Below are 25,940 nucleotides of genomic sequence, written 5' to 3'. Positions count from 1 at the left end.
ATGCTTCTACGTCCCCTTTCTTATGAATTGGATTTATAGTCGCCCCCTCCAACTATCAGGCATATTCAAAGTTCTGTTCATTTCATTAAAGAATTTGGTAGGAAAGGGTGTCAATATGGCCAGATTACTCTTAGAATTGTCAGCTGAAATTAAATCTCGGGCGTTGCCACAGAGTTGGGTTGGGATATCCTTCTCCGCCTCAAGGGCTGTAAAAACAACAATCCCGGTTGGCGGTGTGTTGGATTTGGACACGCCCACCCTTGCTTTGGTGTGATCCTATTCCTCAATCAATATCAAACTGTGCTCTTGGTGGTATATAGTCCGAAAGCGTTTAACCCACACATCAGGGGAGTGTTACCAGAGCCAGGATACTCATCAAGAATCTAGCCAAGTCCCACCAAGTGCCAGAAATCTGTGCTATTTGCTGTCAAAACTGCAGATAATAACGCAGTCCAAAGAACCTCAATTTCCTCTGCTTTCTTTTTATACAAAAAGCCCTATAGTCGTGTCTTAAAAGACTCACCCTGCCCGTCTTACCTCCATCTGGATCTTTCAGTTCTTGAACAAGGGCGGATTTGGCTCGTCCACAATCTTGGCCATAATTTGTTTGTTCTATTCCAATGTGCTCGGCTTTCTCTCTTCAGTGTAGGCAACAATATTGCTCCCAAGGACTCCAAAAATCGATATGGGAATGAGCAGAGTTAGGTTCAGAGTAATGCTCCAATAGTGGTATGATGGACAAATATAAGCTCGCAAGCTTGGTGTCAGTGATAATGGAAGACCATCTATTGGATTTCAAGATTGGCAATTCGTTGACTTTGCAATTGGCAGATGAAAGAATGGGCATATTAACCCAGTCTGTATTAGAGGCAGGGTTCACAAGCAGGGGACCGTGATCGTTTTCCAAGCACTCAAGGATGTTAAATGTGTCAATGAAAACCAAAAAATCCACAGGCACCAAGAGTAAATACATTACACTAGATTTGCTTGAGGTACAAAAAGTAGGGTGGGCGGACGATTCCTCAGCAAACTGCCCATTGCACGCTCCAAGTCCATATGTATATAAGATTGTGCGGCGTGCACCTGCAAAGGGGTAGTAATGCAACAGCAGCAGGGCTTGCAGAACCAGAAAGCCCCATATCTACTGTGGCCACACCAGTGTCTTCAATTTGGCAGTTAAAATCGCCCAACAATATCAGGGCCTTAGAGATCTTTGCCATAAATTCGGTGATTTTGGATAAAAGTGCCTCTAGTTACACAATAGCTTGCTGATTCTGCCTTAAATATACGTTATGATTTTTTATTTTTTTATTTGTATTATTGTTACAAAATCCATCAAAACCACAAGCCCCCTACTAAAGAAATAGACTTTAAACATTGTTATAGACATTCTCACTAATTCAAAACTCTATGTATAAAATGTTGTACAGAGTCTGAATAAAACAGCATATTTCATCACAATAAATAAACATGAATACACCCATCAAGTGGAAAAATTAATACACTCAAAATTCTACATGGGGCTAACATCTCAATAAATATCACAAAAACACATTTCATATAATCATCATGTTAAAGTCACATTTCACCAAGTGATTTTAAACAAGCCAGCACGACAAAGGAGTGTCACTACATTAATGGTTAAAACAAGTCTCTCCCCACTAGAGGACGTATGAAAAAATGCCATTGCATTTAGATAAAAACCATTATGTACATGATTTCCCAATAATGTGGTGCTATATTCCTGTAACGAATTACAAGCAATTATATTATGGTCTCGCGTTTGAAAAACACTGACCTCTTTACAAATATCGCAAATGCCTTCACCATTGTTTTGAGATTTTTTGTATCTAATCTGGTGTATCTCCTACGTTGGTAATAGATTCAATCTGTACCTGAGGAACTGAATCCATAAGGAAGCATTAGAGAATCACTTCAAATACACGGGCATGTATCCCTGAGCTTTATCTAAAATAGCTAAACCTTTATAAAGTTTAAGATTCACATTCAGTGGAGCATATGTCAGCAACTCTGCAGAGATAGGTAGGCAGTCGGGCAACTCGAGAACTCTTTTCCTTATTCTTGCCTCCACTCTCCCCCAATCTATAGATCCCGTAATTAGGCCAATCTCTGTATCATACATCATAGCGGGGATCACTTTCATTTTATAAAAATCTATCAACAGAGATATAGAGAAACGACAAAACTGAGCATTAGTTCTATTCATCTGCGCTATCAATTGGTCAATCTTCTCCATAACACAAGCCAAAACTCACCCATTATGAGTTGCGTCCACATGTCAAAGTCCAAATAAGTAATTCTTTCCTTTGGGACTACCATATTGTTAACCATTTCCCAAGGGAACCCCATCTGTTTCTTAGGGTTTATGCAGAAGCATGTTATATGAGTCTTCTTGTCATTTATAGATCTTCATAGAATTCATAAACCGGTGTAGGCCTCTCTGTTTTTTGTCTAACAATATAACATCATCCGCATAAGTAAGATACATAATCGGCAACGTATAGATTCTCAGCGGTGCAAAGCTAACTTGCTGCAGCTGTTCCCCCAAATCCGAAAGCTAGAGATTGAATAGACAGGGAACCAGGACGCATACCTGCCTCAGACCTCTGAACGTCAAAAGCCTGTCCGTCAATGATCCCTGCCTGGTCAATCTCGCCTGTAGTGAACTTTCCTCGTGCAAATATATCAAGATTACTAGCATTGAGGGAAATTTGCCATTCTCTCAGCTTTGTCCACAATAAGGACCGGTTAACAGAATCAAGTGCCTGGTTGCCATTAGGTATACTGGTGCCAAATCAACCTCCCTTGCTTTGTCTTGCAGGCAACCAAGAACAAAACTATTTAGGGTAGAAGACAACATCCTTCTGAAGCCGGTTTGACACTTTTGTAAGTGCCCCCCTGAGCTGGCCCAACATTCACTCATAAATATTGCTGCAAAAATATTACTGTCGCAGCCATTGTGTTGAGCCTGGGAGGCACGAAATATGAGGATTTGACACCGGAAGGAAGTTATACATCTTGGTTTTTTAACAGGTCACTGCATACTAACTTAACTTGTTCCCTATCCTCTCCCACATCATCCCTCACGTGACCCATGTCTCTGTCTTAAAGAGACAGAGCCCGCTAACATCACCCCTGGACAAATGTCCTGGCATCCACCTGGCACTCTTCAACTAGGAGAAGCTGTCTCCTGATGGTTCGCTGGTGTCTGGCACTTGCATCGCCGCCCAGGAGAGAAATGGGTGAATCAACCAGCTTCGACATGTGGCGATGGGCTTCTGCAGTGGGAGTCCCCCGGTCATCCCTGGATTCATAAGGTCTCGATCCGGCCTTTCATCCTCCTTCTTGACGAAATGCTTGAATAGGGAGCTCTTCTGAGTCACTTCTTTTCTGGTGTTCATGGCAGTTACCATGGTTCCTTTAACGGCTGTGACGTTGAAAGGGCTTAGGTGCAAATCGAGCATCAGTCTTCTTCGATGTTGCTTGCTGCACCAGCACTTCATCCCCTACATGGAACTCTTTGGGCTTAGCCCCTATTCTCTCATCTGTCTCTACTCAAGCTTTTTCCTTCCGCTGTCTCTTCTTATGACCTCCTGGCCCGCTTCCAGCTGGGTCACGGGGTGTCTCACTATCCGTGTGCGAACTTCATATCTCATCATTAGTTCGGCCGGGGTCTTGTTGATTGCCGTGTGGGGAGTGTTACGGTAGTCTGAAAACAGCCGACAGAGCGCTTGATGTGGATCAGCACCCTCAATGCGGGCCCTCTGCAGCGTTTTCTTAATTGAAGCCATAAATCGCTCAGCCATTCCATTGGCTTGTGGCCAGTGGGAGATGATCTTCTGATGGGAGAACCCCATGTGTTTCGCAAAGGTTGCAAAATCATGTCTACTGAATGGAGGCCCGTTATCCGACTTGATGGTGCCAGGGATCCCCATTCGCTCATCACCTCATCGAAGATCACTGCAACATGAGCAAAGGCTTTGGATGGTGTTTTCTTCATGATGGGGAATCTGGAGTGCTCATCTATGAACAATTGGAGGTACTCCCCCGACTCTAGGGGACCATAGAAGTCGACGGCATCCCTTTCCCAGGGATGTTCAGGGATGTGCGTTGGCTAGATTGGGACCGGTGCCTCTGCTCTGGCTGTGTATTGGCATGCTATGCAGTTCTTCACCCATCTGTCGACCATTGAGTATAGGAAAGGGGATCACACGAGACACCAGAGCTGCCTTTTTGTTTTAGCAGCACCTCAGTGTCCCTTGTGTGCCATCTTGATAACTTCTGCTCCGAGGGTGGCAAGGATGATGAGTCGGCACCCTTTCAGAAGTACTACCTTGTCCTTCACAGCCAATTCCGTTTGCACCTTGGCGAGCCTTTCCATTTCGTCCCTGCACACCCCTGGATGGTTTAGCACGGCCCGGTGGTAGTCCCTCTACTTATTGTTCTCCGTCAGGCTGTTCACCAGTGCCATGGAATGGTCTGCCACAGAGGCCGACGCAACAGCCTCCAGTGAAATTACAGGTGGGAGCGCATTTGAAGTTACATAGTTGATGTATTGTGTGTCCCCGGGTCTGCACATTGGTTTACCCACTGGATGTCTTGATAGATAGTCGGCTGGGTTGTTCCCTATCTCAGACCTGCAAATGATCTCGAAATCATATTCTTGGAGCCTGATGCCTCACCGTTCTATCCTGGGGAGAATTTCGGTCCAGTGGTTTCCGAAAAGGGAAAGCAGAGCCTGATGGTCAGTAATGAGCATGAACCTTTTGCCTATCACAAAGTTGTGGAAGTGCTTGCATGCCCACACAGCTGCCAGGCTCTCCTTCTCAGCCTGCAAGTAGGCAGACTCAGGAAGGGCCAATGCTCTGCTGACGTAAGCCACAATGTGCATGGGGTGAGAATCAACCCCATTTGTCTGGGCCAGTATGGCCCCTAGCCCCACCGGGCTTGCATCCACAATGATTTCAGTGTGCCAGTCCGGATCAAAGTAGGTCAACCTCGGGCCTCCGCCAGGGCCAATTTAATGGTGTTGAATGCCTCCTAACATTCGGCTTACCAGGCGAATGTGGTGTCCTTTCACAGCAGGCAACTTAGCAGCTCAGTGATAGAGGCATAGTGTGGGATATATCGAGCGCAGTAGCCTGCCATCCCCAGAAACGATTGCACGTCAGCCACCTGGGTAGCTTCCCGAAGGTTGAAAATGGTGGACACCTTTTCAGGATCCAGCGTCATGACGTCTGGTCAAAGAACTTCAGTTTGGTTTTGCTAAATCGTCAATGTTCAGTGTCAGACATGCTCCTTGGACTGCTGCACAGGTCACAAGCAAAGCAGTGTTGTGTTCCTCCTGAGATCTTCCGAAGACGAGGATGTCGTCACTGTAATTTAGGGCCCCACGTATCGGTCTGATGATCTGTCTGATGGCCTCCTGGAAGATTTCAGCCACTGAGGAGATACCAAAATTGAGGCATTTGTAATGAAACAGGCCATCATGGGTTTCGAAGGTGGTGATGCCCCTCTATTCGGGATGTAGCTCCATTTGATGATAATCTTGGTTAAGGTCTAGTTTGGAGAAAAGAACCGACTTGTTCAACCGGAAGATCATGTCCTCGATGCAAGGTCCTGGGTGGCGTTCTCTTTGAATGGCGGTGTTGGCCATTCTCATGTCCACACAGAGGGCCTCATTACACAGAATGCAGTAAGGGTTTACCGGTACCGGTAAGGGCACCAGTACCGGTGAACCCTTACTGCCTTACTATGAGGTCCCTTTGCGGGACTCGACCTCAATGGCTGGTTTTACCAGCCGTTAAGGAACGGGCCCGCAAAGGGACCTTGGTGCTAATTACGGTACCGCAATTTGTGGTACCGTAATTAGCTCCTTCCCCATTCCCATTGAGCCCTATGGGGGCAAAAATGGGAATGGGGAAGTGCCTTGGTGAATGGGGAATTACCGCCCCCGCTCACCTTGGAGTGAGGCGGTAATTCCGTCATCCTCCAAGGCGTACTCGGTAAAATACCGGCGGAAACCATGGTGCTAATAGTGCCATGGTTACCGCATACTGTGTAATGAGGCCCAGAGTCTCAGGTGTACCCCTTCCTTGGGCACAATCACTAACTATGAGATCCATGAGGTCTGCCCTGTGTCCGGTTCGATAATGTCATCATCTAGTAGCTGGTTGAGTTCATTCGAGACTGCAGCTTTTAGGTGTAAACCTACTTTCCTGGGATGTTGGGGATGGGTCGGAAAGTTGTATCGATGTGCAGTTTGATGGGGGGACCGTTCATCATCCCCAGCCCCTTGCAGAGGAGCGGGAATTTTGCCAGGATCATGTCCTTTGTGACGAGTTCTCCAACTGAGTGTTCATTCCTCATCGTGCAAGCCAGTTCTTTCAGGTAACTTGGGGGCACAGTTTATTGTGTAGTGTCTCCCTCATGGACATGTATATCAATGAGTCCCAGACAGGATGCTGTATGGAAACTCAGCGGGCATCGCCTTTTAGTTTGGCTTCAGATCACATGAATGACCGTGGTAGTGGACAGTCCTTTATGCAAGAGCCGGTGCCTGAAGTGCCCGATGGACTGGAAGGGAAGGTCTGCTCCCCACTAGAAGATCTTGGACACCGTCTGGGGTAGTGCTTGCCTGTCAGGTATCTGTAGAAATTATTTTTCTCCCATAATGTTAACGGTGGCCCCTAAGTCGAACAGGAAGCATAATCGTCTCCCTCATATATTGACAGGTATCCAGGGTGCCTCCCTTGCTTCTCTGTCATCCAGGATAAGGTTAACATATTCATCGTGAGCATATTGGACGTAGTTGTCACCTTCATACGTGGGTCTGTGTGCCACTGCCAAATATTGACTTTGGAGTGGTTGGTGTATTCTGTCATATTCATCCCTGAGATGCAGGCTTTTTTCATAGGCTTCGAGATCTTGGGGGTCAACTTCTGCATCTTCTGGGTAGTGGTCTGGTATGGGCGCATCTGGTATGCCGGGTCCAACTGTACATCCTGAACTGTGATGGAGGTGGCATCCGTGTGTGGGGAAAGGCCTGCCTTTTCCGCAGACTGACTGAAAGTGACCCTCTCTGCCACAATTGCTGCATCTCTGGGAGAGAGCGGGACACGTCCCTGAATGAGGGAACGCCATCCCGCAGCGGTAGCACTGCCTCTGCATTCTGAGGGGCATCTGGTACCCTCCTGCCATACTCGTGTCTCGAGGTCATTGGCTGGTCTGCTGAACTGCTGCAATGAGTTCGCTCCTGTCTTGATTGGTGGTGGCGACCCGCCATTTGGGTTGCTTGTGTGTCACCCCTTTTGAAGATTCTGGCCATTTCACTAACTTCATCGATGGAGAATGGCTTCTTGAGCAGTTGTTTTTTCAGTGTTTGGGAGAGGCACCTCTTGTTCACCCTCAGCCGTATCGCGTTGTCCAGCAAAAAGGTGTGAAATTGGCAGTGTGCCCCTTTGATCCTCAGGCGAGTGATGAACTCGTTGACTGTTTCTTCCGCCCTTTGGGTGCACTGATTGAACATATACCACTCGTAGTCACGATTGTGCTCAATAACAAGTTTCTTGTTGAGGGCAGTTAACAGCTATGCAAAATCTGGCTGCTCCTCCAGGGGGATGATGAGCGTTTTGACCTCGCTACCAGCGATGTTGAGGAAAATATTTTGTAAGTTTGCTGGGATATCTTCACCCGCCACCTTAATGAAATTATTACAGTCATCTAACCATTCCACCCACCGCAGGCCTTTTTCTGCCTGCGGGGTCATGGTAAATGAGGGCGGCCTGCACCAAGCGGTGGCTGTGGACGTTGCAGGTGGTTCTGGCATGGCAGGTACAGCCAGTGCACTCATTGTGGTGAACGCTGTAGTTGAGGCAACCGTGTGCCATTGAGTATGGCTCTCTTTGTGGACAGTGGGTGCTAGTAGTGCCCCTGGTGGCAGTCAAATATCATAGACAGCCGGTACAAGTGGCACGTGGGAAGTGCTGTGCACCATAGTGTTCACATGCCCATATGCACATGCTTGACGTGTCCAAGTGGTTCTGATGGGAAGGCCTGTGACAATTCCGAGGCTTGGTGTGGCGAGGGCTGGCCGGGCCTAAGTGGGTAGGCCGGATTGTGGCGGTCTGCTCGAGAGGGCACACCTCAGCGAGCTGCCTGTAGCTTGGTAATGAGCTGCGTAGTATCAGCGGGCACGCAGGAGTGACGGAAGATGAAGGGGGGCCACCCACCTGCTGGCATCGCATGTGCTGCCCACTCCAGCACATGCAAAGAGGCCGGCCGCTGGTGGATTGCCACGTGGCAAAATGATGGAGTTCTGCAAACCACTCCAGCAGCTTGGAGCTTGCCGGCTGCATTCTCGTTAGAGGCCTGGCATCGAGTGTCGCAGTGTCGGCAGGATAGCTTGGCATGTGTGGAGGGCTGCTGTGCAAACTGCCTGGAGTCAGACGCTGCATCAGGAGTGCTGCATTGTGGGATTACCCACACGCTGGAAAGGAGGAGGACTCCGGTGCACGATGGAAACCGCCTCGTCGACCAGCTGTTGAGCGTGGGAGGCCCAACTAATGAGGACGTGACACCGGAGGGAACTTATATGTCTTGCTTTATTAACAGGTCACTGCATACTAACTTAACTTGCCCCCCTCCGCGCTCCCACGTCATCCCTCACATGACCCCTGTCCCTGTCTTAAAGAGACAGCACTCGCTAACACATAGGGAGATACTTTAAGGGTTTTGTCCTATTCACCCTATTTGAAAATAGACTGTTTCCAGGAGAGCGATGCAGATTTAGTAACGAGTACTGATGAAAATAACAGAAAGGGTATTTTGGCCCATAGTTGCAGATATAATTTTAATAAGGCATTGGCCATACCATTACGACCTGCAGCTCGTGAATTAGAAGATTTCCTTATAACTGCCTCATTCAATTCAATGGAAAATGTGAGTATCCACGGTCCCTCAAAGTGCAGACTACGGATCTGCCTCTCAGATTCTCTATATAGGAACTTAAAGAATAAAAACATTAAATCCTCCCTTGAGACCAATAGCCATGCATAGCAAATCTGGGGACTCTAAAGTGATCTGATTACATGAGACACCTAGGGCCTCATTACGAGGTTGGAGACAGCCATGGTGCTATTAGCACCATGGCTGCCTCCAAACCGGGCTCCATTACCGGGTTCCTTCAATGGGGAATTACCGGGTTATTCCAACATTGGAGGACCCGGTAATTTCTCCTTGAAGGAACCATTCCCCATTCCCATTTGAGCCCCGATAAACCGCATTCAATACTGGTGTTTAATCCATGGTTGACTGTGTTAAGCCTGAAGCCTCTGAGTTGCACATCCCTATTGCCTCCTCTTCGGGATGCCTCAATACTCTGAATGATGAAGCATGAGATGTCAGTGGGCATCATTAGTACCCTGGTGGTAGCTGTGCCCTTATTGATTTTCCGGGGCCCAGAAAAGGGCAATAACTGGGTCATGCCGACCTTGGCGGACCCAGTTATTGCCCTTTTCTGGGCTCGGGAAAAAACCATTCCCCATTCGCATTCGAGCCCCATAGGACTGAATGGGAATGGGAAGGATGCTAACAATGGGCCCGTTAATGACGGGCTTGTTATTAGCATCCTGAACTGCTAGCGGGACCTGCATCAGTCCTAGTAATAGGGCAGCCCGTAATGAACGGTGCCAGTCCTGTACCAGCACAACCAGCACCGTTCATTATGTGGCCACCTGCCTCCTAATGAGGCCCAGTCTGTTTATGTTGGTGTCTAGTGAAGTGGGGTACCATTGGTTTGTCCTCCACCTTGTTCTTAATACATGAGCGGTGCTCACAAATCCATTCTCGCACTGCTCATATTTTTTACTGATGTAAATCAGGTCACAGGGGCATCTAATTCCGTAAATCGCCCGTTGTGATTTGCAATTGGGTAAAGATCTTAATTGCCATTATCAACCATATAGGTCCACTTCCTTCATGTTCTGAGTCAATTGACACACTGAACAACCTCCCCATCTATAATGTCCAAAATTACGGGCGGTAGGTCCCATAAGCAGTATAAGCTTTGCGTGACCACAACACAATACCCCCACCCTTGTCTGCTGGTTTGATCACAAATTCTGGATTTTGCTGCAGTTGTTTCAAGTGAGATCTCTCTTCTTTGATCAGATTGTCTTGATGGAAGTTATGTGAGGAAACTCTGTGTTGTGTATTATATATATAAAAGTTTTTTCATTGAATATATATATATATATATATTCAATGAAAAAACTTTGTTAAAGGGACGTTATGGTTAAGTTGCACTAATAAAAACCTATGAAATTCAATGAGAAAACTTTGGTAAGCGGACATTATGGTTAAGTTGCACTGATAAAAGCCTATGAAATTCAATGAAAAAACTTTGTTAAAGGGAAGTTATGGTTACAAGTTGTAGGATGTATTAACCCACTTATGCTCTGCCATGCGGCATCACTGTGCCCTGGTGGTACCAGAATCATCAAAATAGATGCAAAACCCCTATGCGCGCCAAAACCTATGGAAATTGCACTCTACAAAGCACAAAAAGATGGCTGCCAAATCTACCATGCATGTTGTCAGTGGTGGAACGGAGGGCACTCCTGAAACATATCACTGGGCTGCCCGACAAGGAAAAATGGAGCCTGCATGAAAAGCAGTGCTTACTGAAAGAAATCCGAAACCTTGCATTTAATTCCTTTTTCTTGGTTGCTGAAACTGCAAAATGCCAGTCCAAAACACCCACAAATATCCAATCTTTTTGCTGGGTGTCACATTTTACTGAATTCAAGAAATCATTGTGAAATTGCAATATTCTGGAAAGCTGAATTGGTCGTCAAAACACCCACAGCACAAGTTTGCCTGCCTGTGAAATCTGTCAAAATCCAGGCGCAGTACCAGCGGCCGCCTGAATGACTGTTTCAAAAGCCTGCATTAAAACTGTAAACCTGTACCATTAAGATCTAATGTCTGAAATCTAAGTGACCTGTTATCAAGAGTAACATAGGTTGTAACTATTTAAACTTCATGGTTTAGAGTCTGGAATCAGTGTTCTAGCTGCTTGTTTTAAAATTACAAGTTTATTTCACAAAGAAAATTGCAACAAAATGACATTTAAAATTAAGCCTGACTCCAAGCCAAACCACAAACAACTTCTCCCACGGGGCCAGGCACCTCCCTTCTGCTGTCTAGACCAGGAACACACACCCTTGTGTTGATTAAGAGGGGAGGAGAACTTGGGATGCTGTAGGAAGAGCACAACAGACAGGTAAATGACCTCTGCCAGAAGGAAGGGGGCGTAGATTGCTTCTGAGCTGCAAGAAGGAGAAGGAGGCAGGGACAGACAACCTTTTGTTGATTCACAATGGACAAAAAGCATATTTCTAAAAAAACTGATAATTTATTGTGCACAATTGTAAAAAATGAGCCTAATATTTTGCTGCACATTTTAAGAGGAGCCAGAATTCTGTGCTATGTTCTGGGAAGTAACCGTAAAAATTATGGGTTTATACCAAATGTAATTATCTCAAAAGCATGAAAGTTCACATGCTTATGCCCAGATACAATGCGCACAGTTGTACAAATCTTTGGACAAACTAGATATGTGTTCTGGCCCAAAAGGGCAGAATTCAGTCAAAAGCCGACACAAGATCCTACAATGAAGCTTGGAAGAGCATTTGCTCCACAAAATATGTGATCTAGATATCTTATTGTTATAAAGTTAGCAAAATTGTAAATATGTATGATACTGAAAGTAGATTTTATGTTCAAAAGGCAAGAAGAGGATTCTCTGTCCCATAAAACCACATCATCATGGTGACACCCTGTTTTCTTCTCCAATCAAGGGAGAGGGGAGATTCTAACCTATAGCCAACCAAGGGGGCGTGCTTAGGATAATCCAGCATACACACCCCTTTACCAAATGCATGAATAGAGAAAGCTGAAGACTTAGCAGGACACACAGATTCACCCACTACCCCGATCCTGGCGAAGCACCCTGAAGGAGATCCATCAATATTCCTTGCTCCAGACTCCAGAAACTTTGCAAGCAGAAAGGCCCATTCCATTAGTTGAACCATTTTCAACTAGGCCTTGAATTTCCAGAACTAGAATCCCACCACCAAAGGGGAACATCAAAGAAAACAGCCAGGCTGTTCTGTAACTGCTTGCCTGCCAAATAATTATCTGCAGAAGCAGGGCAGATTAAACCCAATCCTGTGCTGTGCTGTGCCGTACTGTGCCAATCCTGTCCAGTCCTGTCGTGCGGTGTCCAGAGCGCCTTGCTGATTGCAGGCCCTGTCCCAGTCCGGTGTGCCCAGCAGAATTCCTGCCCAGAAATCTTGACTGACCAGAATTCCTGACAGTTCTGTTCAAATACGTATAGTGAGTTTCCAGAGTATAGAACTGTGTCACTAGCCTATGTACTGTCCATAACAATCCCTATCCAAATCCATCCTATCTTGTCTTCAGAACTGCATGGCTAGAAATATTTTTGAATTGCCTGAACTCTTTATCTTATCCCTACTACCTTCCTTCTGTACTAGTATTGTTAAACATATCTTTACGCCGATATATTTAATCTGAAGAAGGCAAGCTCCTCGGCAGGCAAAATCTTGATCCAGAGGCATCCTGGTCTAGTGGCTGTGCTCCCTTGTAGTATTTGCTTCTTCATAGTCATTCCCTAGTGTAAAGAAATCCTGTTTGTCTTTTGAAAGCGCATCTCTGTTTTCCCATTTTGGTGCATATTTAAAAAAAAAAACCTCCACGAAAATGTCCATAACTTATTCAAATTTAAACGTCTGCTTGTAGCTAACATCCACAGCTTTCCACAGAACCAAATCAAATCCATATAGTTTTCCCGCAATCACGCTTACCGCTCATGGAAAAGTTTGCCGCAAATTTTCATTTTGGCAAAATATTACACGTGTAAAATAGCTTTTCATTGCACCCAACCTCAAATTTCAGTTTGCACATTGCTTATTGGTGTCAAATCATTGCTAGTGTTTGTCTGCAAGCATATAAAGCGGCTCCCATTAAAATCTAAACAATTTCAGTGATTTAAGCCATATTTAGTGTTTTACCCAATCCATTCTCAGACAACTTTAAAACCAGTTTGACAGTTTGCCAGTCAACTCTGTTTCTCTCTTGTGTTTGCTGGAGGGAAATTGGGATTGACCTTGTATTTGAATTCTGCATTCCTGAAACCTGTTCTCTCTCCTCCTATCTCTCTACATTGCATATTGGGGGGTTGAGGAGTGTGCAGGGGGAAAGTGTAACCACATTGCTATTTGATTTTAACCCACACCCACAAAAGTATCATTGCTGTGCTGCATTGTTTTTGATCATTGTGATTAAAGAGATTGCTTAGTGTGACATCAACCCATTTGTGATTATTGTATCCCCATTAAAAATAGTGTTATTATATTGTGAATATATAAATAATTATTGTAACTTTGCAAACCAGCCTGATTCCTGGTTCAGTGTGACCGGGGGGAGGGAGGGGTTCCAAGAGAGGGGCATGATATAAGTGGTACATCGTTCACAATTAAAGAAGTTTTAGACACTAATTAATTAGATCAGGATTTCAGTTGTGCATTACACGCTAGGCATTGACTAGTGCCGTGAAGTGCCGGATTGAAATCACTTACAAAGTAAAGTTGCTTAGTGAGCTAAGCAACCATAACTCGCACCACCACAGTGCACTACTAAGACTAACACCCAGGACATCAAAGATGACATCACAAATGTTTGACATCCCTCATTTGCCTCCCCACCTTTCGTTCGTAGCTCTCCAAAAAAATACATATAAAAAAACAAGAAAATAAATGTTCTTTTAGGAACCACCTTTCACAGTTAAAAAATAGAACTAAAAAAAAACATACAGATTCCATCTACTTTATATTTCTCAGTAAAGAACATAGACTCAATAAGATTTTCCAACATTTCCATTTGCATTTTGTGTTATGCTAATGATCGGCAGCCAAGTTATCGGCCCAAGCGGCCTGCGGCGTCCCGGCGAGGGAAAGAAAATCTTTCTCCAAGATGGCCATCATGGAGAGGGAAGGCAGGTTCTCAGACAGGTCCCCTCTTCGCTTTCCATGGCAGCCTTGAGAAGGCAAAAAGAGAACTCTATGACTATATTACCACAAGCACATTTTTCTTCCTTTTCAAATCTATCCCAATTTTGAATAACTTTACCACAAAGCCAGTCCCAGGTCGACATGGCCACTTTAACCCCATGTTTTGTCCCTCATGGTCATGACCAGTAGCCAGATTGTCCTGATCATGACCTTATTCCATGACCCGGACAATCTGGCCACTGCACATGGCCACAGGCTACACCTCAGTCACAAAAGGTATATCACTATGTTTTGTACCTACATTATGACACTTGTCAAAAAATAATACACGGACACATTTGCAAAACCATGCTTTCAGGTCCTTCTCAATGCTCCTTACACACGTTTGCTGGAAATCCACCATGTTTTATTTTTTCAAAAGTGTCAAATGTATGCACATACAATCGTTATATAACCTATTCCCACTTGAAAAATCCATTCAGACTTTATGAAAACATTTATATCTAGATGTGTAATCTTTTTGCAAACCTTTGTGTAGATTTGTCAAATGGCACCACATTTATAAGCCTTTACAATATTTTGGGACCCCCCTCTAATTCTGCCCCTCTTGACAAAATCCCACCACACTTGGCAAAAACAATTATATCTAGATCTATTATCAGTTTGCCAAATTAAGTGTAGATTTGTCAAATGGCACCTCATTTATAAGCCTTTACAATATGTTGGGACCCCCCTATAATTCTGCCCCCTCTTGACAAAAAAATCCCACCAAACTTTGCAAAAACATTTATATCTATATTATTTATCAGTTTGCCGAATTAAGTGTACATTCGTCTAATGGCACCTCATTTATAAGCCTTTACATTATTTTGGGACAGTATTTTGGGACCCCCTGTTTTATTTTGCACCCTCTTGACAGAATCCCACCAAACTTTATAAACTCATTCGGAATCAGGCCAAGAATATAATTGCACTTTCATGCAGTTTCATTAAGTGGTGCCAAAGTTATAAGCCATCCAAGAACTGCTTTTCATCAACCCTGTAATGCAGAGGTGTCTGCGATCTTCACAGGACTGTCCGCGAACATCCGAACTGTTCGCAGACTTTCACAGTGAAAAGCACCCATTTTTTTTGCTTCTTGCAGCCATATTCCATCCCATCCTCATCACCCCTCACCTCCCCAGAGATTATTTGATAAGTTTGACAAGTGCAATGCTGTGTTTTTTAATATGTTTTTACCGCAATGTCTGCGGAAACTGGGCGTTGTCCACGAATCCAAGATGGCGGGCGCTTCCAAAAATCTGACGCACCTCAAGCTTCACTCCAACCAATCACCGAACACGCTGTGTGTCCGCGGACATGAGGCAAGTCTATTAGCCATTCGATGTCCTGTCCGCGTAGCGAACAGGGAAGTGTGTCTCCGGAGCGGACATAGATATCACACTTTTTTTGCCTTACATTTTGGTTGTTTAAATAAAAACTACTGGACGAATTTACACCAAATTAACAAAAGCACGCTTTCGGGACCAAGCCACCACTCCTGCCACAAATTTGTTGAAAATCCGTCCAGCAGTTTGGCTGTAGGCGTGACCAAAAATGTTTCCTATTATGTCTATGGGAAAAAAAGAAATGTAGGGACACCCCTACAACCTTGCCCCCCCCTTGACCAAACCTCGCCAAACTTTGCAAATAAACGAGCCATATACTTTTTTTGCAAAGTTTGTTGAGGATTCGTCCAGGGGGAACAAAGTTATAAGCCGCTCAAAAAGTGTTCTTCCTATGGGTTTAGCAACTTAACTATATATATATATCTTGCTTCAGCTGTTGTTTCCGCAGTTGGTGGAGGAGCACTCCTTGGTCCCAGATGGATTTACAAAATCAGGAAGCCAAAATGCAAAATTGTTTCACTTTATTTAAATATCAAAAGGAAAAATCCATAAAATCATTGCACAGCCACATGGCAAGAAAAAGTTTTCACAATCCACTCACATTGTGGCCCTCCCAAGGTAGATGGCGCATAGTAGATGTAGTCTACGCGTTTCACGGTCCACTGACTGCTTGTTCACAACTAGTGACCCAAACATTGTAGAGGGTTAAAATACCCCATGTGACATGTGGACAGACATAGAGAGAGGACTACCCAATCTATCTGTCGAATTACTGTGTCGGCCATATTGGAACGGATCTGTTTTATCGTAGGGTTTGCCAAACCCAGGCTGCTATGTATCTTGGCCCTCCTTTTAAGTAACATGTCTTGAAGCTTGGTGAAGCTACCAGTTATTAACATAAGGTTTGTATGTCCCAGCTTAGCGCTTGCCGTTGCCTCTTCATTGTGTGATGGAGATCAAATGACCTGTTGCATACCCTGTACAGATGATAATCTTTGGTAATTCTAAAGGTGATAGAAATACAATACTATTATAAATAATGAAATACATTTAATATTAATTTAATATTATTCGCAGCATAGCTAGAAAATGCATAATTCTATTAGCGTAGCCATGAAGTGCATAGTGCACATATGGCTTAATCTAAAAAAGTATTGCAAATTGCTCGCAGCATAGCTGTAAAGTGCATAATGTCAGCAACGTAGCCATAAAGTGCATAGTGCCCCTATTTGTTAGGTCCAAATAGTCCTTCAAGATGCCTGCCATATTTTATATTAAAGGTTGGCGGGTATTTGACTAAAACCGTCATCGGCTGGCCTTCGGTTTAAATAAACATATGGTACTCGTACCTTGGTTCAATGTGCTAGCAGCAATTTTGAAAAAAAGTACTATTCGTCTCTCCCTCCAGAAAGTGCAAGTGCCTGTAATTCTGCCAAGGACAGGTACCATTCTTTATATACAGATTAAAATCATAAAAAGGTTTAAAATCTCAGTATGAACGGCCACATGTCACATCTAATCAAAACCCTACAAATATCATTGTGAGTTGGATCACCCAAACCCATCAAATCCCAAAGGTGAATTCAAATTACACAGTCTCTACTGTTAACCCGATATTGGAAAAGAGAGAAGGTAGGGAAACAAAAGACCAACACAACAGACAAAATCTCCAAATGGACAAAAGGACTTATTATACCACAGGAAATCCTTCCTTCTCATATTAGGTATAATCTACTCGGGAGAGCAAGTTCGCTTGCATATCATGGTCCACATCAGTACTCTGATCAAAATTCTATCAGTCTCATTGCATCATAACAATTCAAATGTTAGCCCAGGAAGGTGTAGAGTTCTTCATCTGTATTATGCCCACTGAGAGCTTTACTTTCAAAATCTAAGATGCAACAAGTTTCTTTTTGTCGAAGTTTCTTTTCTCTGTTACCTCCTCTTGGATCGATCTCTATCTTGTGTATCCCATAGAAGTAGAATCTATCCAACTTCGCCTCATGATGATCACTAAAGTGCTTGGCCATGGGGTAATTCAGATCTTGGTGTTGAATGGCCCTCACATGCTGTTGGATCCGAATTTTCAGTTTGAACTTAGTACTCCCGATGTACCATTTCTTACATGCACATGCCATTACATAAACTACAAAATCTGTTTCGCATGTGATCTTCTCCTGAATGGTAATGGAATTACCTAACACCGGATGTTTATAGGACACACAGTTTTTTGCATATTTGTAAAAGTTACCACATATTAACCCCCAGTCACCAAATTATTTTGAACAACCTCTCTGCATCTTTAAAAAAAATAAAAGTATTTTATATGTTGATCTGTTCTCTCCCTGCAGCTGTGTGCTTACAAGGTGGTAAGCAGTAGTTCAAGTGAATGGTATGGACACACTAGTGTGTCAAATAGTAAGGGAGGGGTAACCAGTTTCCCATAGAAAGATAGGCTTTTCTGTAGTTGAGATAGGAACATTTGACATTTTGGTAGAAGGTGTGGCCCTTGGCCCATTGTTGACAAGAGGTTTTGTGGCAGGATGGCCCCACCATTGGAGCACATGTGTAAAGTGCTCCCGCAATATAAAAAAAATATTTTCAAATATCACAAAGAGTGGGTGCAGGGAATGATAGGCAAAATGTTTACACCCCTGCCTAAGGAAGACACGTACGATAAAGGTTTTTTGGAACATAGGTATACATATAGGTTATCAACCTTTAGGTGGAAACAGTTGAAGAATCAGCAAGGTATTCTAAATTTATGGAAAATGTTTTTAAAAGAAGAACATACCTCTGACATGGTTAAACAGGCAAGTGCCCTACCACTGCCACCGATAAGAGTCCTGCCACCCCCATACGGGTCATATCCTCCACGGCCTGCTGTGGGGTACACCGACCCCAGATTTTCTCCCCCAGTAAAGGGAGGAAAATTTGGTCAGTGAAATCAAGAGGAGTTACCAGAGATTCACAAAGTTCCAGAAATGTAAGACCAGGTTTGCCGCCAGTTACAGGACACAATAAAATATGCAGATAAGAAACTATCACAAGTAGGGGGGAATGAAAACCAACAACAGGGAAAAGGGGATGGGCTGTGTACACGTATATGTGCTGGCGAATGTCGGACAGGACAAATTCTTCAATAGTCCCTAGATGACTTGGTCAATGTGTGTAGGCACGTGAGGGATCATTGGATGGGAATGTTGATGAGGACAGAGACAGGGGTTTTGGAGAACATGACGGGGACAATGGACCAGGATGGGAATCCAAATATGAGGACGAGATAAGGCTATACAGGAGAAAGCTCCAACCGCTGCCAGGTCGGATGGCCATAACTAAGACATGGAAATGTGGGGGGGCCACCTGACCCAGCCAGCAGGGAAGCCAGTTCCCATTGCTCCAGATGGGGCTGTGGGACCGCAGTATGTTTCCTGGCCACACATGGATCAGCAAACCGTAATGAAGGCGTTGCACGCCCTTGCAGCGGGAGCCAGCAAGTGCATTTATGCACCTTAGTTGTGGAAGATATTTAAAGTATGTTTTCCTCCCTGTTATGGGAACAAGTGCAGATGAGATGTGGAAAAAGGTGGGGTATCCAGGAGTAATGTTAAATGACACCGCTCATGATGGCGACCTGTTTAATAATTGCTGAGCGCATGTGTGGAGAGTGTTGAGGAGCCTGATCCCTGATATACCTGACATGCATTCCAAAATGATCCGCACAATGAAGGGAGATGAAGACCCTGCAGTGTATATACAACATATAATAGAAATGTGTCAGAAAGGGACAGGAGAGGCATGGGACAAGAATGTTATTGTCTTTTATCACATGCTGCTTAGTGAAATCCACGCAGACGTGCAAGTGTATTTAAACAAAGCTGTTGGGCTACAATCAAAAGAATGGCCAGAAATACAGGTACACATCATGCACTATTGCAGACAGAAACAGGAAAAAGATAAGGATCGGACAGAGCAAAATTAATTCAGAAAAGGTTGTCGAAGATGAGTATGGAAGGAGCAGTGATATCCAGCATGGCGGGAGGGCAACATGAGACAAGCCCCCCACTGGGATGGACATAAGGTTGGTATGTGGAAATGGGAAGTGTTCAGAGAGGAAGAGGACATTTACAGAGGGGCAGAGGAGCAAATCTTTAGGCATTAGTCTTCTGATGAGGCAGCAGTGTTAGTCCTTCGCGTAAGAGAAGACCAGCAATGCCCTTTAACTATAACGCCCCAGCGTATCACCCTGATATTCAGTACCAGCTCCAGTATAACACACAACCACAGATCGCCCTGCAGACTCCAAAATCTGTTATCTATGTCACAGAACCACTACAGCAGCATTTGCAACCCCAGGCACCAAATTAGAATTACCTATCACTGTGAGTATGCATGAACTATCAGCTCCTTTGTTATATTTACGAGACTCACCGGCCAGTTTCCAGGGTGGAGATCTAATGAGCAAATAGAAAATGACCATCTCATTTATAGAGGAAGGCATAGTGTTTTCAGTGCCAGTAATCTACTATGTGACGGCCAACGCAGCAGTAGAAGCACTCTGAGGTCACAGCACCTAATGAGGTATACCATTCCACCTAGATTTGTCCTTTCATGATGTGACAATTATACTAAGTTGGGTGCTAGTTATTAAGGACTTGATTTTTTATATACATGCAGAGTTTCTATTTAGACCTGCTGTTCATCAGGACTGGACAGCAGGTACCATTGTCAAGATATATTTGGAGGCAGTGATCACCAAGAACAACATGGGTATTCTGTCCAGTTTGGATGAGGAGGATCCGGAATGGCGCTCATTTATATGTATTGACCAAACACAGCTGTTTGAGGTCACAGAAGAAGAGGGGGAAATGATTTTTGAAATGTCCTTACCCTGCCAGGTCATGGTAGAAAACAGAGAAGTACCACACACTCTCCTCCTCATCAGCACAATATCATCACACTTGCAGGAATATTTAGACATGGGGCCAAGTAATTTGTGGACTAATGGTCCACAGGATGTAGGCTTTCAAAAAAGCATATGGGAAGTTTGCATTAAAATGAAACAATGAGCAGTCCTGTCCAGAGTAAAACAATACCCCATGTGAAAAGAAGCAGAGGAAGGAATTTTTTTCACCTTACAGGCTGTATGGCAGAATGGCGCAATACAACCATCAGAGTCATCATGTAACATGGCTATTTATCCTGTGAAAAAAGCAAAAAGGTCATTTTGGAGGATGGTGCAGGACTTGCGCTCATTGAACAACATTGTAGAGGCAGAATTCCCAGTTGTCCCCAACCACACCACCATCTTATATAATATCCCCACAGAGGCAACATGTTTTACAGTAATATACCTCAAGAATGCTTTTATCTCCATCCCATTACAACCAGAGTGCTGGTACCTCACTGCATTCATATATAGAGTATTTCAAAGGGATGTGTGGAACTTACAAATGCAGAGCACACTGATTCACTATGTAGATGACCCCCTGGTCTGCAGCACAACAGAAAAGCTATGTAGGGAGGACTCAGTATTATCGGAAAAGGGTTAATAAATGGACACAGGTAAACTGCAGTATTTCCAGAAAGAGGTTTTGTATCTAGGACAGATAATATCATCAGCAGGCAGGAAAATTACCCCAAAGAGGGCAACAGCAGTGCAGAACACACCACAGCCTACCTCGTGCCTTATATTCCAGGCTGATTACTGTGTTCAACAAATCAATACTTGCTATGCATTCCTATATTTCGCCACATCAGAGCTGGAGGAAGATTGTTTTCAGTTTTCGCCCATTGCTTTGAAACGCTATACCTCCTGAACTTTGTGTTGGACAGCAGTTTCTTTGATGCCAAACACCTATTGCAGGGGCTCAAGGAAGCGCAGAAAGCAAAAAGATCCATTGTCCAGACAGCTCATATGATCAAATAATTTCAGGAGCTTAAAAAGCGATCTGGCCACCCTGGATTTAATTTTTTTTTTTTTTATGTTCTCACACTCTAACGGTCAGGTGATGATGGCTGTCTTCACACTGAAGACCTCAATAGAACATACGTCTCTGGCTTAATACAGTTGTCTTCTGAACTCAGTGATGCAGAGACACTTCCCTTGTGAGCAGGCTCTGGCAGCAGCTGCTTTTGTAATACAGAAATAATCTAATATCACTATGGGATGTCCTTTAACCCTTTTTGTACAACATGCAGTTTTAGCAATCCTTAAGAAATCAAAATCCACTCTCACCACCCAACGAGCATCAGGGTACAAGATCATTCTGTCCAACTCCTCAATCCACATTTTGAGGTGCCACATTGTTGATCTAGCTACATTTATCGCAATTCCAGTACAGGAACATGACACAGTACCCAATTGCAGCACATATGGGGACACTTAGGACAAGGGGGCCTGCACTAGGGAGGATGCAGTTGAAGAAAGAGTTGTGTTCTTCGTTAATGCGTAAAAGACTATTGATCAAAGCACAGGTATCAGGTCCACAGGGCAGTGGTAGTTACCCTGGAATCAGGGGAATGACATGTGGTAGCACAAGAAGGCAGTGGGGAAAGAGAAATCGAGTGGTTTAGTTGTTCACTGATCCCCTATGCAACAGCCCTAATGCAACAGCCATACCTTCGTTGTTTTTACTCCAAGATTTCCTGATAAGTGAGGCAATATGTTTAGTTCACCTGGATTTATGCAGAGTGCGAGGCACTGTCCAAGTAACTAAGGTCTACATTTGGTGGCACGCATTTAACACACCAGTATATAATAAGATTATGTACAGGAGGAAATTATTACAGAAGAAAATGGGTTGGGTAATCATATAAAGATGTATCGACAAAGGGGGCAGAGGCAGATAACTGAGGAATGAGAAAGGTTCACCCGGAGGAGTGCGTTGTTTCTGACAATGTCCCTTGACTCGAAATGCTTGAATGACACAGAGCTGAACTAGTCTTATTTTGGACATAGGCTTGGCTTGCAGGTGCAGGGTGCCGTATGTTACAAAGGCAGATGGGTCTCAGCAACAACTGGCTTTATGACACAATGGTTATTCAGACTAAGCAATGATGTGCAGTAAAAGATAAATACTTGTTCTTCTAGCTTGGTCAGTTAAGCCAAATGTCTAACATAGATAAATCAGCATGATCTTCCAATAAGAATCATGAAACTTCCACGGTTTTCCTTATGTTTTAGAAGCAAAGGCAACATCTTTTTGGGAGCAAATGCAAATTGCAACAAGACTGTTCACCTTTCTTACATCTGAGGGGGCACTGCAGCGCTCACGGACATTTATTGTGTGTGTGGGAGACTCGCCTACACCCAGCTGCCACCATTCCGGGAGGGCTGTGCTTCATGACCACGTTGCAAGCTCCTTTATCTGTGGTACCTGATGTCAACATTACCATCATCTGCAATCCGCACGCATCCATGTTCAAGCCTATATTTCTACTGCAACAGCAGGTCTGCCAATCTCTGGGCCTAAGTCATGAACTTTGCAGCAACTACCTTTTTCCAGGAATCAAAGGACAAGCTTGATGTGATACCGCAAGAATATTGTCTATTTAACAAAGCTGAAATGTTTTTCACCCCTCTTCTCGCTCCTGATGTCCAAGCAGCGCTAATGCCAAATGGCTGAAAATCATCAAACGGGAGTTCAGTCAACTGCCCAATGTTTCAAAGAATGGGCTGAATGCGGCAGGGAAGAAATTATAGCTAGGATAGCAGCTTCCAAAATGCTAGACCTCATGACTGCCATTGAGGGTGGCATCTGTGCGAAGATAGACACTCATTGCTGCACTTACCCACCTTCAAACAATGCTGGAAATGGAAGCATTACACAAGCAATAAATGCACTGTGCACTCTGCGGACCACCATGGAGAAAGAAGATGGGGAGCAGGACGAGGACTGGTTTTTGCTCCATTTTCTCATGGGTGCCCCCCGGATGAGTAACATCGTCAAAGTATTGTTCACTTTTATAATCCTACTGTTGGTTCATGTCTGTACCTGCCAATTAGTTCTGGGATGCTGCAAGACTACAATGGCTAAAGCAATGCCCATTATGTCTCTTATGTTAAAAACCATTGATGACACTCCTCTTCAAAAGAATGCCCGTATCCAAACTAACACTGAGACACACAAGGACAAGCCATGCATGGTTAAAATATATTGCCCAATTGGTCCCCCAGGATCATTTTTTGAGTGTCCTGATAATCCTGAGAATTATTTTGAATGTTATGTTGATACAGCAGGGGACAGGGACTGCTGTTCTTTACATGTGGTCCAGAAGTATATAAAGGAGCTTGGGAAAATGTTTTCCAAGTGTTGGTGCTAAAAAGTCCCTTTGACAAAATGAAGGAAAAAGGTGGAGTATTTGAAAGATCAACTAGGGGAGTGAGGTGTAAATATACATGTGCAAAGTCACAACCCTAGAAGGAAATATAAACTACATGAACAATATTTAAGTGGGCATCTCTGTCATTTTGATTGCTTTAGGTTTAGGTTTTGACATTAGTAAACTGCATTCCTGCCATGTTTTATTGTGTGTTCAGGCTATAAGGTCATCGGATAGAATTAAGGCCTACTGGAGGCCGAGTGCACACCACTGTTTTGCCGTTTACTGAATTTGGTTCAATCCTAGAGAACCTTCAAGCTGACAAATATGGCCAGTCAGCACAAATATATACTGTTATTCTAAAGAGGTAAGCCTCTGGTACACTTTCTCATGGGATGCTTCCCGAGTGAGTTGAGCACACTGTGAAATCACAGTTTTGGCTTTGGCATATGCAGACACAAATGTGATAGCAACACGGGATGCTTTAATGTGGTAGAGATGCAGGTAAGGGGAGTGACACAGAGAAGAATGGCCTTGCATTTAGTTTATTGCTGAGAATGGCAGATTTTGCTTTCCTTGCTGACTGCGCTTGATCAGGTCACCTGCTGGGGGATGCAATTCAAAACAGAACATGTTTTTGTACTAACCAGTGGGAATGGGGAAATACACAAACCATGGGACTGGGAAAATGTACTAACCTATTAGCATAGGGCAATTTTTGCTGACTTGGGTTTCATATAGGTAGGACCAATGGAATGCTTGGAATGTAGTTACAAATAATGTTGAGATTATTTCGGCAATATTTTTTTAATTTTAGGTTTTTTGTCTTAAAATACTACTGACTAATGTGAGTTTGACGAGTTGTCAGCTTTTAGGGCATACGTGACTGACTGACCTTTCCTGGCTATTAATTCTCTCTAATAAACCTGTGTTTGCTTGCATCTCGTCCTTCTCATCATTGTTTCCTGAAAATTGCTAACAGTCTTCCCTCTCAGGTCTATTCCCTGTCAAGACAACACATGGCTTATAGCTTCTTTTATCTTAACCCAAGTAGTCTGGTCTGCAGGAGGTAGAGTAGACAGAAAGAAAAGAGAAGCCCACAGAACCCTGCCTCCAGTCCCTTTTGATTTTTCTGACTGTCCGTACTCTGTCCCCTTGTAGCTCCAAAGGGGGTTTGGTATGCTACACTCTGGTATGTGGCTGGGCCTTTTGTTATGGGTATGCCTCTTTGAAGCAAGGCATGGTATGATATGATATGGCGTGCCTGTAAACAAGTGTTTCTAGCCTCAACGGTTTCCAATAGTCTTCATGCTGAGAGTTTCCTGGGCTGGACAGAGGTGTTATCCAACCTCCCAATGCATCTAAGAGAAACAGCTTTTCTGCATATTGCCCTGCCGAAGATGCAGAGACAGCAGCCTTGCTATGAATCCACATAGCCTTTCCATAGCTGGTCTGAACTCACAGGGTTGACATAGATATGATACAAATATGGAGTGGCTTTCAAAATTGTTTGTAATACCAGTCCCCATAGCAAAGCCCATTTATGGCTTATTCTTAGAGAGTACCCTGCCACCAGATGTAAAGTCTGCACAATTATTAAGTTTTGGATTGGATGTGTTTAAATGTAATCTCTGCTGCATTGACCTTACTGTCAACTAGTGCACTTGCATTATTTGAACCTGCTATGTTCCTGGGAAGAGCAGGAGCTTCAGATCAGGTGACTCATCCAATAGGACACATGTGTTCACTAGGCTTTTGGCATGGAGCTTTTCGAAATGAGGGGTCTGGTTAGCAAACAACCGTTTGTGAGATGAATGAATACAAATAAAAAAGGCAGTGCTTCTATGCCCTTACCAGATGGCTATCCTTTCCAAGCCCCTGAGCCAAAAAGGTTGAGCCTTACACATTTTTTAGCATCTGCTTTATCCTCAAGGAGAAAGTACCATCTCAGATATGTGTTAAACATATCCAATCCCTACGGTAATATACCCCAAGTCAACAACTAGGTATTCTCACTCTGCTTGGCCATTTGTGGCCTTAGAAGCCTGTGGATGGTCTGGACCATAAAGTGAGACCAAAAAATATAGGAGTTCAACTTGTGCATGGCCCA

This window comes from Ambystoma mexicanum, chromosome 1q (assembly GCF_040938575.1).
Source record: "Ambystoma mexicanum isolate Mex_15411 chromosome 1q, UKY_AmexF1_1, whole genome shotgun sequence".
Taxonomy (NCBI): Eukaryota; Metazoa; Chordata; class Amphibia; order Caudata; family Ambystomatidae; genus Ambystoma; species Ambystoma mexicanum.
This window is presented reverse-complemented; position numbering follows the sequence as displayed.